General features: G+C 47.3%; 1 pseudogene; it reads left to right on the forward strand.

Annotated features, from left to right (window-relative positions):
• The first annotated feature begins 844 nt into the window (after positions 1-844).
• LOC110559290 (small ribosomal subunit protein uS17-like) lies at positions 845-1974 on the forward strand (annotated as a pseudogene).
• The last annotated feature ends 9882 nt before the right edge of the window (positions 1975-11856 follow it).

Raw genomic sequence — 11856 nt, forward strand, 5'->3', positions numbered from 1 at the left:
AAGACTTTCAACCAAACAGTGAGAATAAGAGGTATTTTGGTGTCGGTAGGAACATTTTACAACTGGAAAATATCAAGCACAAACTGTTCCTGGGTCTGGTGAGCCTGATACGACCTCTTCGCAGTGTGCAGGACAGTGCTCTAGGTAAACTTGGACTGACCACTCTGTCTCGTCTGCAGTTCTCACAGTAGCTGTAGGCACTGCTGGGAATGTACCATCCTGTGATAAGGAGCTGGCTGGTACAGCCTGGGCCTTGTTCCAGCCTAGAAACAGGATGTGCTCTAATGCTCTATGCCAGTGACTCATACAGCCCTCGGGTATAAAATCCACGCCAAGCTGCTCTCTGGGTCTCTTGCCACTAAGTAAAAGGGACACATGCAGGTGAGCCTCCATCACCCAAGACAGCTTTTCTGAGCCTTAATGGACCAGTTTGGAATAAAGTTTATGGACTCCTGTGGTCCCTCCACACTTACCCTGGTTGCTACATGCCCAGCGGGCACCGGGGCTCTGCCTCACTCAAGCTGGAATCTGGTGTCTGTGCACATGCTCCACACCGAGACATGCAGGAAGAAGTGGGGAAGTTAGTCTTTTCAAAAAAATCTGAAGCAGAAGAGAAATAAGACTTTGGCAAGGGCTAAGTCCTGAAGGATTTGGCTAAAGCAGAACAGGAGAAAGAATATTTAGTTGTGTTCAGCAAACTGAGGGGCTGTCAACTTCACAGAAAATGGGCTATTTGAAATTGTTTTTAGTAGATAGGAGATATGATTACATTTTTTTTTTTTCCTATCTAAATGTGTCAAGAGCAGGTGGTGGCAGCCCACACCTTTAATTCCAGCGCTCAGAAGGCAGAGGCAGATGGAGCTCTGTGGGGGCCAGCCTGGTCAAAAGAGCAAGTTCCAGGATAGCCAAGAATACATAGAGAAACCCAGTCTCTAAAAACCATGATAATAATAATAACAATAATAATAATATAAAAAATAAATGTGTCAAGAAAACAGCACCAAAAAGCCCAAAGAGCTTTTTTTTGCAGGCTGCCGGGAAGATGGCGGACATTCAGACTGAGCGTGCTTACCAAAAGCAGCCTACAATCTTTCAAAACAAGAAGCGTGTTTTGGTGGGAGAAACCGGCAAGGAAAAACTCCCTCGCTACTACAAGAACATCAGTCTAGGCTTCAAGATGCCCAAGGAGGTCATCGGGGGCACCTACATAGGCAAGAAATGCCCCTTCACTGGTAATGTCTCCATCCGAGGCTGAATCCTGTCTGGTGTGGTGATCAAGATGAAGATGCAGAGGACCACTGTCATCTGCTGGGACTATCTCCACTACACCTGGAAGTACAATCGCTTTGAGAAGCACCACAAGAACATGTCTGTGCATCTGTCCCCCTGCTTCAGGGATGTGCAAATCGGCGACATTGTCACCGTGGGAGAGTGTAGGCCTTTGAGCAAGACGATGAGATTCAACGTCCTCAAGGTCACCAAGGCTGCTGGCACCAAGAAGCAGTTTCAGAAGTTCTGAGGAGACTCTGGCCTACTCCTTAGAACAAATAAAGTTATTTTCTATCTTAAAAAAATAAAATAAAATAAAATAAAAACCCAAAGAGATTCAGACAATAATTAACATGAAACACTATGAGATACTTTGTAATACCTTAGAACAGCCCATTTGGCTGGATGGTGGTGGCACATGCCTTTGATCCCAGCACTTGGGAGTCTCCACGGCAACTAAGGCCACACCTTAACTAATGGCCTCTCCGGGCCATTCACAGTGCCAAGACTTAGCTGCTCTTCAATTCTACAGTTTTCGTGCAGCCAAACCAGTATTGTGTGGGAGACTCTTCCACATCTCAAGTCCACAGCTGAGCCTGGTGAAGCCTGGAGAGGTCCAGCCCCAGTTGTAGTGGGAACTCCAGGACACTGGAGACGCCAGGTCTGTAAGATGGCTGCCAAGGACAACAGCAGCTGTGAGTAGAGAATACTGGACACGCTGTGTGTTCTGTGAATGACAGAGCCAGAGAAGTGGGACTGCCCAAGCCCTTTGGAACCCAGAAGGTCATGAATCCCAGATTTTGGACACTGGGATTTTTACACAGTTGGATTTTGGTTTTGCTTTGATCTGATTGTAATTGTGCCCTGGGGCTCTTGGAAGTACAAAGTATGTAACTTATTCTGGATTTTTCCAGGAGCCCACAGTTGAAAGACTTCGGATATTTTAAAGAGACTGAGCTTTTAAAGTGTTTGGATTTTTAAACAGTATGGGACTTTTACATGATGGAACATGTGATATTGAAACTAACATAAGATCTTGGAATTGAACAAAAAAGGAAAGGTTATGATTTAATAGTTATGCGTTTGTGGGTCAAGTTGACAAAGGGTCCCTTTCCTTGAAGTTATAGGCCAAAAGCAGTTTGGTCAACATGAGCCTCTCTTCTTCTGGAAAACTTAGGTATACCTCATCTCAGCACAGTGATCACCAGATTCTATCAAGTGAGCCACTAGCCAAGCCTGCTCTGTGAAGAATATCAGTCAGGTTCAGTAGGTTAAGGGGACGTTACTCTTTAGAGATTTTCAGTCTCTCTTTCCCTGGGCAACTTTTAGAAAGCCCACTCTCTTGGTAAGTAGTCATTCGCAAATGAACAAGAATGACAGGCGCAGCCCAGGCACAGTGTACATGCCTGCAATCCCAATATTTGAGAAGTAGAGGCCAGAAGGTCAGAGTTGGCGATCACCCTTGGATACAGAGTGAATTTGAGGCTAGCATGGGATGCATAAGATGCTGCCTAAAATAACAGAAGCAGGGCTGGGGACATGGCTAATTTGGTGGAGAGCTTACTTAGTCTTCAGGAAGCCCTGGGTTCCCCTAGCACCATATGAACTGGGAATAAGGGTGCATATCGACAGGTCAAGCACTCTAGAAGCAGAGGCATGGAGACCAAGAGTTCAAGGACAGCTTCAGCTACATGCTGACTTTGAGGCCAACATGGACTATATGAGGCTCTGCCTTCAAATTAATTAACTCATTGATTTAAATAAATAAGAAGAAAAAAAAGACAGACCTAGAACTCCAGGGAAAGGTTCATTGAACAGATTAATGAATCTGATGACTTCCAACAGTGACAAGTGATTCAAAGCAATGAAGCAGAGGGCCTGCCCAGTGGTGACCAGTGGGATAGGCCATTTTGGACATCATGGTGGCATAGGTTTATCCCATGAATGCAAATCAGAGAACTAGTCAGCATATGAGACTGGAGGTAGAGTTTCTAAGGCAAAGAAAAGGACCCTGCACAGAGACTTAGGGTAGAATGAGGGGAAACCTGATGAGAAAGTGCGTACAGATGGCTAGAACAGAAAAAGATGGGTATTGGTGGATGAGGACAGAGAAGTCAGCAAAAACCTGGTGTGGTAAGATGCTGACTGCAGCAGTGTCTGGGTATCATTCTAGATGCAAAGGAAAGCAACGTTTTTCAGCAACGTACCACAAGCCTTGGTCCGAGTCTGGAGTCAGCCTCTAATTAGATTAAAAGATACCGCCTATCTCTATTGCGGAAGGGCAGAGGCCTAAGCAGAGAATCGGAGTCCTTCAAGACATGAGTGGAGAGGACGAAAGGAAGGAAGCAGCCTCCAGTCCCATACTGACTGTTTGGTACTGTCTCCATGCAGGCCCTGTGGAGCCTGGCTCAACTCCATAAGGAACACGTGGAATCTGACATATTAAATAGTGCGGAAAAAAAAAAAACCACACATACAAAAATCCCACTTCTTTGAGTTCATTGCCTTGTTCGAGGCCCCACAGCACGCAGCAAAACTTTCTTTTCAAAAAGAAAGAAAGAAAGTAGGTCAGAGCTCTTCTGTCTGGTAGCTGGGGGCGCACTGGGCAGCCTCCAAAAGCAACTGCCCCACTTGGAGGTCTTTATTGAGCAATTTGAGTGATGTCAGCACTGAGGGCCCCAGGAGCAGCAAAATTTCTGAACCTGCCCTCACCCATGGTTTTCCTGGTAACTTTTTCAAACCATTCCTTCCTGTCCTTTGCTTTATTTATTTATCGCATGTGTTTACTTTCTATACAGTCTCTTCCCAAACTGAGCTCTGAGTTTCCAGGTCACTGTGTCCCATCTGGACATACTCCACAGATGTGCACGGCACTAGAAGATAAGACAGGCCTTCGATGCTATGGCTGAACACAGGCTGCCGCCTAAGACAGGGTTTCTCATTCAGCTTCCAGCCAGGAAAAGTCCCCAATCTGCAGGATCCAGTCTTTCTTCTCTGAAGGTCATGCCACAGGCAGGGCAGTTCCTGCCAACCGATGTCCCTTGCCAACATGTACAAGCTAATAGTGGGGTCAAAACAATGTCCACAGACCCCAGAGAGACGTGCTTCAGTTCCTTGTCTTTCTTCTGAGGACCCCAGCAATTTCCTTCCATTCTCTTCATTCTCAGGGTCTCTCAGGACAGTCTGCTGCCGCCATGGTAACGGGGATCAGCAGTGCCACTCTCTGAGGTTACTGCTCACTATGGCCCACTGCCCACAGGGTTCTGGGCCCCAGCCCCAGTAGCTCTGCCTGATCTGGGCCAGCAGCCTGGACACAACCAAAAACACAAGAACTGACTGAAGTTTCAGACAAGATTGATGTCCCTCATTCCTCTACCAGATCCCAACAAATTAGAAAAGCAAAAAGGCTCCCTAGAAAACCAAACCACAAACCTTTGAACTTGGCTTTGCTAAAACTAAAATTGATCTTTTATGCTTCTGAAACCACAAGCAAGAAACTTAGTCTTAGCCTTGGTCTGATTTCTGTAGCCTCTTCCACAGGGGAGCTTATTCTTCAGTGTCATGTTGGGGCACCCTAGTACTACAAGGGTGGCATCCACAGGGTTGGCTGCAGTGCTGATGCTGAGAACAGTTAGTAAAATGCCAGGGCGTAGGCACAGTCAAGGGAAAGCCTTTTCTCTGTGTGCTCTTTCTCTCTCACATTTCATTTTTTAGTATGGATTATTTATTATGCTGCATCCCCTGCACTTAGACCAAGCACCCGGCACACAGTAGGCCCTCCACACTGGTTTGCTAAGTTGACCAGCAAGTGAACTTCCTGAGCTCTTACTTTGTGTGCATCAGACACCATTCTATTTATACACTTCTATCTCCAATTTTATAATAGGGTTTCTGCAATGTACAGGAAAACACTTAGTTCCCTCTTACTAACTGTTATCGCAAACATTTGACTCAAGTAATTCTCAGGTACTACAACAGGACCTAAGAAGATACGGGTGCAGCTTAATTCCCGGGACCTATTTAGAAAAGAGGTCTTTGCAGCTATAATTAGGTTAAGGGTCTTGAACTGACATTATCTTAATGAATCATGTCTTAAATCCAGTGACACGTGTTTTACAGGCTAGAAGAGGGGCTATGTAAAGATCAAGACAGAGAACGGAAGGAAGCTTCCACAGGCTGATGGCTGCCTGGAGCCGCCACCCTATAGAGATGAGGAGACTTCTCCCTAGAGCCTCCAGCATGGCTATGACTCTCAGCACCCTGACTTTAAAGAATCAGTTGCTGTGATGACAGCAACCGTGCCAGCCTAGGAAACTGATGCAAATCTTACCTGCTTTCTCCCTAGAAACTGGCCACTAAAAGAGAAGTGACTGGCCTGGGCACACGTAGGCAGATGGGGGTTTGAACCCAGTACAAAGTCCTTGCTCTTGGCTACGGCATTCATTCCTGGGATGTGTTTACTGAACACCTCAGATGTTGGGATGTGGCTATGAACAAGAGCTGAAGCTTCATATGAAGCCTGCGAGGGAGCTGGTGTTCCAAAGGGGTGAAGAATTTGTCTAAGGTTTGACGGAGCTAGGATCTGAACTCAGATACCTGCTTTCAGAGACTGCCTGAACTCACTCAAGCCAAGTGGAATCTGCAGCCCTTGTAAATCCTAAAACTAGAAAAACAAATGCAAAAAACAAAAACAAAAAAAAAAATAAATAAAAACAAGAAATAAGAAAGAGAAGTGGACACCAGCTATGGCCTCCTGTTAGGGGGCACCACCTTGGGATGGGATAAGGAGCAGTAAGTACGTGAGAGAGGTCACCAGTTGACCTACCAAGAGGTAGAGGCAGAGCCCCTCCTCTACCCATGCTGTCAGGATGGCCCAGCATCTGGAAACAGCACCAAAGAATGGGTGGACACTGATACCACCCTTTTAGATGGACTGCAGGCTCAGACGTTTGACCTAACCGTGCCAGCAGCAGGCGCAGGCCTGCTCCTAAGTTTGTCCAAGAATAATCTGTATTCCACCTGGAAAACAAAATGACTTATTAAGTGAAAACAGACGTCACTTTCCAGCTCCAAGCGCTGAGTTTTTGAGTGGTGTATCTGTATTTTCAATGAAGCAGAGATGTTGGGTCCTGGGACTTCCGACACCTAAAGACAAACACATTTGAGAGGAGGAAGGTGCCAGAATGAACCAGAAATGTGTGGTTTTAATTTATTTTGCTTCCTTGGAGAGAAAAAAAAAATAGTTACATGAAAAAAAGGGGGAAAAAAGAGAGAAAAGGGTAGCTTAACCTGAACAAATGTATAATTTCCTTTTTCGAATTGACTCTTAACTAGGTCAGTTGCAAAAGCATAGGGGACAGAATGGGAACGGGTAAAAAAAAGAGGGAGGTGAAAAAAATAGGCAGAGAAAAAGGAGAAAGAAAAATAAGTAGTGAGTTTGAGGGACTATGACTCGAGACAGGGAAATGTCAGTGAGAAGCTAAAAGCCTCCACAAGCCAGTAGAGGAATCACCAAAGGGCAGAGAGTGTTTTTCTGTGTGCATTTTCCAAATGACCCTTCACCTGGGTTCTGGCACCCCGCCCTGTGGCCTCTGCTCAGGGGACCGGCAATGTCAGTCTACTGAAGGGGCAGGAGGCTATCAGTTTACAAGAGAGGAAGCAGAGGAAGGGGAAAGAAAGCAGACAAATTACTAAATGAGGAAGCCAATTACCCGGGGCACTATACTTCAAGCTGTCAGCAGGCCACCTTCGGACAGAGCGGATCAGAGACTTCGAGACTCTGTTGCCATCTGGACTGCCCAACGAGACAAGCTAGCAGATACCGGCTGGCACGTTCATATCAGCTTGTTTCCACATCTCTCCACACAAGAGGCCAGCACCACTGCACCACCAGGTTCCAGCAGCACAGGAGCCCTCCAAAAAACGACTGCCCAGGAGCCACTTGGACTTCCAACTTGAACAGCTACGGGCCAATCTGGAGCCATCCCTGACTCCTCTAATAGCACAACATGTCAAAGGCCAAGAACAACAGATGTCTGGGCCAGTCCCAGGCTGAGGAGGGCACAGGCTCTATAAAGGGTTTTTTTCAGACTGTTGTGGACTGGTACATGGAAGAACTCACACAGAATCTTTTATTTTATATATCACATTTCATTTTTACTTTATCTTTAATAATGTAATTACTTAATTACGTCTACATGTAGATACCATAGGAAGTCAGAGGAGGACACTGGATCCCCTGGAACTGGAGTTACAGGTAGTTCTGAAACACCATGTAGGTACTGACTAAACCTGGGTCAAAAAAAAAAAAAACAGAGTCTTCAGCAAGAGCAGTAAGTGTCCTAAGCCACCTCCCCAGCTGAAGCATTTTGTATCTTATAAACAGAAAGTTCTTTGCTTCCAGTAAGACTCTGACAGGCAGGCAGGCTCGGTCACCCATGCCTGGGAGGCCAAGGCAGGCAGATCTTTGTGAGTTTGAGGCCAGCCTCGTCTACAAAACAAGTCCAGGACAGCCAGGGCTACAGGGAGGCCTGTTTTTAAAAAGAGAGACTCTGACAGTCACTGTCACCTAATCCAGCCACACTGTACAACAGCAGCTTGGCATGGCAGGAAGGGATGAGGGAAGCCAAGGGCAGACAGGAGGAAGGTCAGGCAAAGATTCCTGCTAGGCAATGGCAGGCCCCACTTTGACAGAAGCATCAATTAGAGCAAAGAGTCAGGAAGAAGGCACCAGACAGTGATAATCTTGAATAAGCAGCCAAACCAGTGGCAGCAAAAGAGACCCCAAGACGTTGTACACTCAGGACACACTGAGTTTCCCTGTCCTCTGAGAGAAGTCACTCACCGTACTTGGCAAGGACCTTAAGAAAAGAAAACTCATATTTGCAGGGACAATATTGCCCACGGATAAAAGATGGAGGCAGTCAATGGGTACCACAAGCCCCTCTGAGGATGGGAAGGGTCTGTCCCCGCTGCTCCTAACTAGCATTCTGCCCTGATCTAAAACTGACCCTCCGGCTGCGTTAGAAGGCTTACATAGAAACAAGCATCCCCTCCTTGCTATGCAAAGTAGCTGCTGAGACAGGCAGCAACTAACCTCACTTCTCAAGGTGACACCTGGGCCATCTGCATCAGTCACCAGCAGGAGGGCAGTGTGTGGGGGGGGGGGGTTGGGGGAGGGTGGAGGGGGGGTCAACTGCCCAACAGAGGTTCTTCGGGAGTGGGTCTTAGCAATCAACTTTCGAGAAGCAGTTTTTTGTTTGCTTGTTTGCTTGCTTTGTTGTTGTTGTTGTTGGGGTTTTTGTTTTTGAGACACGGGGTTTCTCTGTGTAACCTGGACTTGCTTTATAGACTAGGCTGGCCTCAAACCCACAGAGATCCGGCTGCCTCTGCCCCCGAGTGCTGGGATTAAAGGCATGGACCACCACACCCAGCTTCTAAAAGCAGTTTTGGTTGGTGGGGCCTCTCACACCCTACAAAGTTTGGGAACAACTCTCTTCCACAGAAACCCCCTCCTTGCCTTCCCAGCTCCATCTGCCAAGATCTTCGGCGGCGGCACTGCGTTCAACAGCAAAGGTGCAGCTCCCACTGTACCTTCATTCTGGGATGTTTTATTTCTTTGAAGTGGACTCTTGGGTTCTCACTGTGATGCCAGACTGGCCTGGCCTGCCTCATCCTCCGAAGTAGCTGGGACTAGAGGCATGCACCATGGTGCCTCACTTCTTTAAAGAGAATTCTTTACTTCATGCTCCTACAAGAAGTTCACAGCTCTCCAGAGGCAGAGGCAGGCACTCTGTTACAAAGAAACCCTGTCTCGAAAACAAAACAAAAAAAAGTTCACACTTGATAAAGCATAGAAAAGTGGGTTCGAACCCTTGCTGAAGGAGGGCCTGAGTTAAAACTCCTAGCATTTATGTAGTAAGTTCAGTATGGTCATACACATGCTAACGCAGCACTATGAGATTGAGGGTAGCAGGGACAAGGTCAGAAAAGCTTGTGGCTGCCAGTCCAGCTCTGAGTTCAGTGAGAAACAGGAGGAATAAAGCGGAAAGTGATCAATCGGGACATCTGACACCCTCTGGCCTCTTCACACACATGCACACTCACCCTCAACAACGTGCATATGCGCTACAAACACATACACACAGACACAGATACTGCGCACGTACACACAGAGCTCACACATGAGATTAGAGAAGTGGCTTAGTCTAATACAACGTTTCCCGTGAAAAGCTTAAGAACCTGAGATCAGATCCGCAGTACCTTCGCCTGGACAAGCACTCCTGGGACTTCCTGTGGTGAAATACAGATTGACCATCACAAGCAAGACTCAGTCTCTCTCCTAGGCCATCTGGGGGAGGAACTGTGTGAGCATGACACACTTATTACGTTCACCCATAATTCTTTGCTTCGTATCTCACCCTTACTGAGTGTGGTGGTCTGAACGGGAATGGCTCCATAAGCTCATAGAGTTGAATGCCTGGACCCTAGCTGGTGGAGCTTTCGGAATGATTAGGAGAGATGTCAGTGGGGTAGCTTTGAGGCTGCAGAAGCCTACACCATTTTCTCTCTCTCTCTCTCTCTCTCACTCTTTCTCTCTCTCTCTCGCCCTACCTCCTACTTGCAGATTAAATATGAGCTCTCAGCTACTGTGTCGGCACCATGCCTGCCTGCTTGATGCTTGCTTCCACCGCGATGGTCCCAGACTCCAACCCCCTGCAACTGTAAGCAAGCCCCCAGTAGGCTCGTTCTATTTGGTCATGGAGTCCCTGCACAGCCACAGAAGAGGAACTGGGGCGCTGAGTTACGAGATTGAGGACCACCTTCACTCAGTGTGAGTAACTAGTCCGTTTGAACCTGTGCCAAGGGTCTGAGCACCTGATTGTTGACAGTTCACTGCTGGCAAGACAGGCCCTCCATGCGGGCTAGCGGCTTCTCATACCTGGGCAGTGGTTCCCCCTGAGCCTGCCATGATTCACTCAGAAAGAACAGGATGACTGGGGTATGGGACAGCTTTGTTCATTATCTTTTTACATTATACCAACACGGCCCATCAGGAGAACATACAGTAGTTCTGGACCTACCAACCCATACTTTAGGCAACGCAGACTCCAAGAGCTATCGTGCTGTGCGTAGAACTCACGGGCTGAGAGGCAATTTCCCTCTCTTACTGCAAATGTGTCCTAGTTGATCCCCACTTTCCCGTGGCACCCCAGGAAGCCTCTAGCCATCTTCCACCTGCTCTCCTTCAGCTCTTCATGACTTCTAGACCCCCTCACTGTTTCCTCCCAATACCCTGTGTTCTGTCACATAGCAGTGCCCTGGACCTCCATCACCCTCCTCCCCAGAGCTTGTCAACGATCCAACGCTTCTCAAAAGAGGATGACACAAACCCCCTGTTCAGGCTTTGCACGTAGTTCAGCTCTGGAGCTGAATGTGCGGAATAACTGGAATCAAACCACCGTGATCCTAGAACACTCTCCTGAGGAACTCCAGTTTCTCCCCAGACAACAACAAGTCGAACACAATGGCACAAGTACAATGCAGTTCCTGCTCTGTGGACCCAACTTTACTAAGAATGGAATGACCCGAGGAAATCCTGTCTGGCAGCTACTCACAAACTCAGCTCAGCTGTGTGTTAAGGAACAACTGACTTTCTAGAAGGCAGAAGGCTGTGTGCAGCAACAGCTGTCATGCTGGGTGGCAGGCCAGCAGTGGAGGAGAACACACCGGGCCTACAGAGAGATGCTGTCATATGGTTCATCATGTGAACAAGCTGCCTGTCACACTGGCTTCCCTCCCGCCGTGCTGGTTTTCAACTGTGCTCCACAGTCATCCGCAACATGTGTCTGTCCTAATAATTCCTCCAGACCCTTCCTATGTAGTTTGAGGTTTCAGATCATGAAAAATAACTATCACTCTGTGTGGTTCGTAGCACACATCTATCCAGCACTTGGGAGGCTGGGGCATTAGGAATTGACATGAGCTTGAAGACAGCTTGGACTACAGAATGAGACTGTGCCTCAGAAAAAGAGAACTTTCCTCTCTGGCTGGGGAAATGGTTCAGTTAGCAAAATCCTTGCCATGCAAGCCTAAGGGGCTGAGTTTGGATTCCAGACACCCACAAATCTGAACAAGGTGGCACATGCCTGTAATCCTAGGACTCTGAAGGCTGAGACAGGATGATGCAGACATCAAGATCAGCCTGGACTCACATACAGGCTCTCTTTATGTTTTCTTTACAGATAAAAACCTCGCTAAACTGCTCAGGCTAGCCTTGAACTCACAATCCTCCTACTTCAGTCTCACAAAATACCTGGAATAAACAGGCCTGAGCCACACAGCCCTCTTTCGCACCCTACTTTGACCCTTTCTTTTAAGTGAAGGGAAAAGAGAGCCAGTGAGATGAGACGGTTCAGTGGGTGAAGTTTTGACATGCTGGGAGAGAACAACTCCTCAGAGCTGTTCTCTGACCTCCACACGTGAGCTGTGCTCTGTGTGCCTGCTACACACACACACGACACATAAATATGAATGTATAAATAAATGAGTTTTATAAGGAAATGAAACAGAAATAAAAGGAGGGGA

The sequence above is a fragment of the Meriones unguiculatus genome, chromosome 2, assembly GCF_030254825.1.
Source record: "Meriones unguiculatus strain TT.TT164.6M chromosome 2, Bangor_MerUng_6.1, whole genome shotgun sequence".
Taxonomy (NCBI): domain Eukaryota; kingdom Metazoa; phylum Chordata; class Mammalia; order Rodentia; family Muridae; genus Meriones; species Meriones unguiculatus.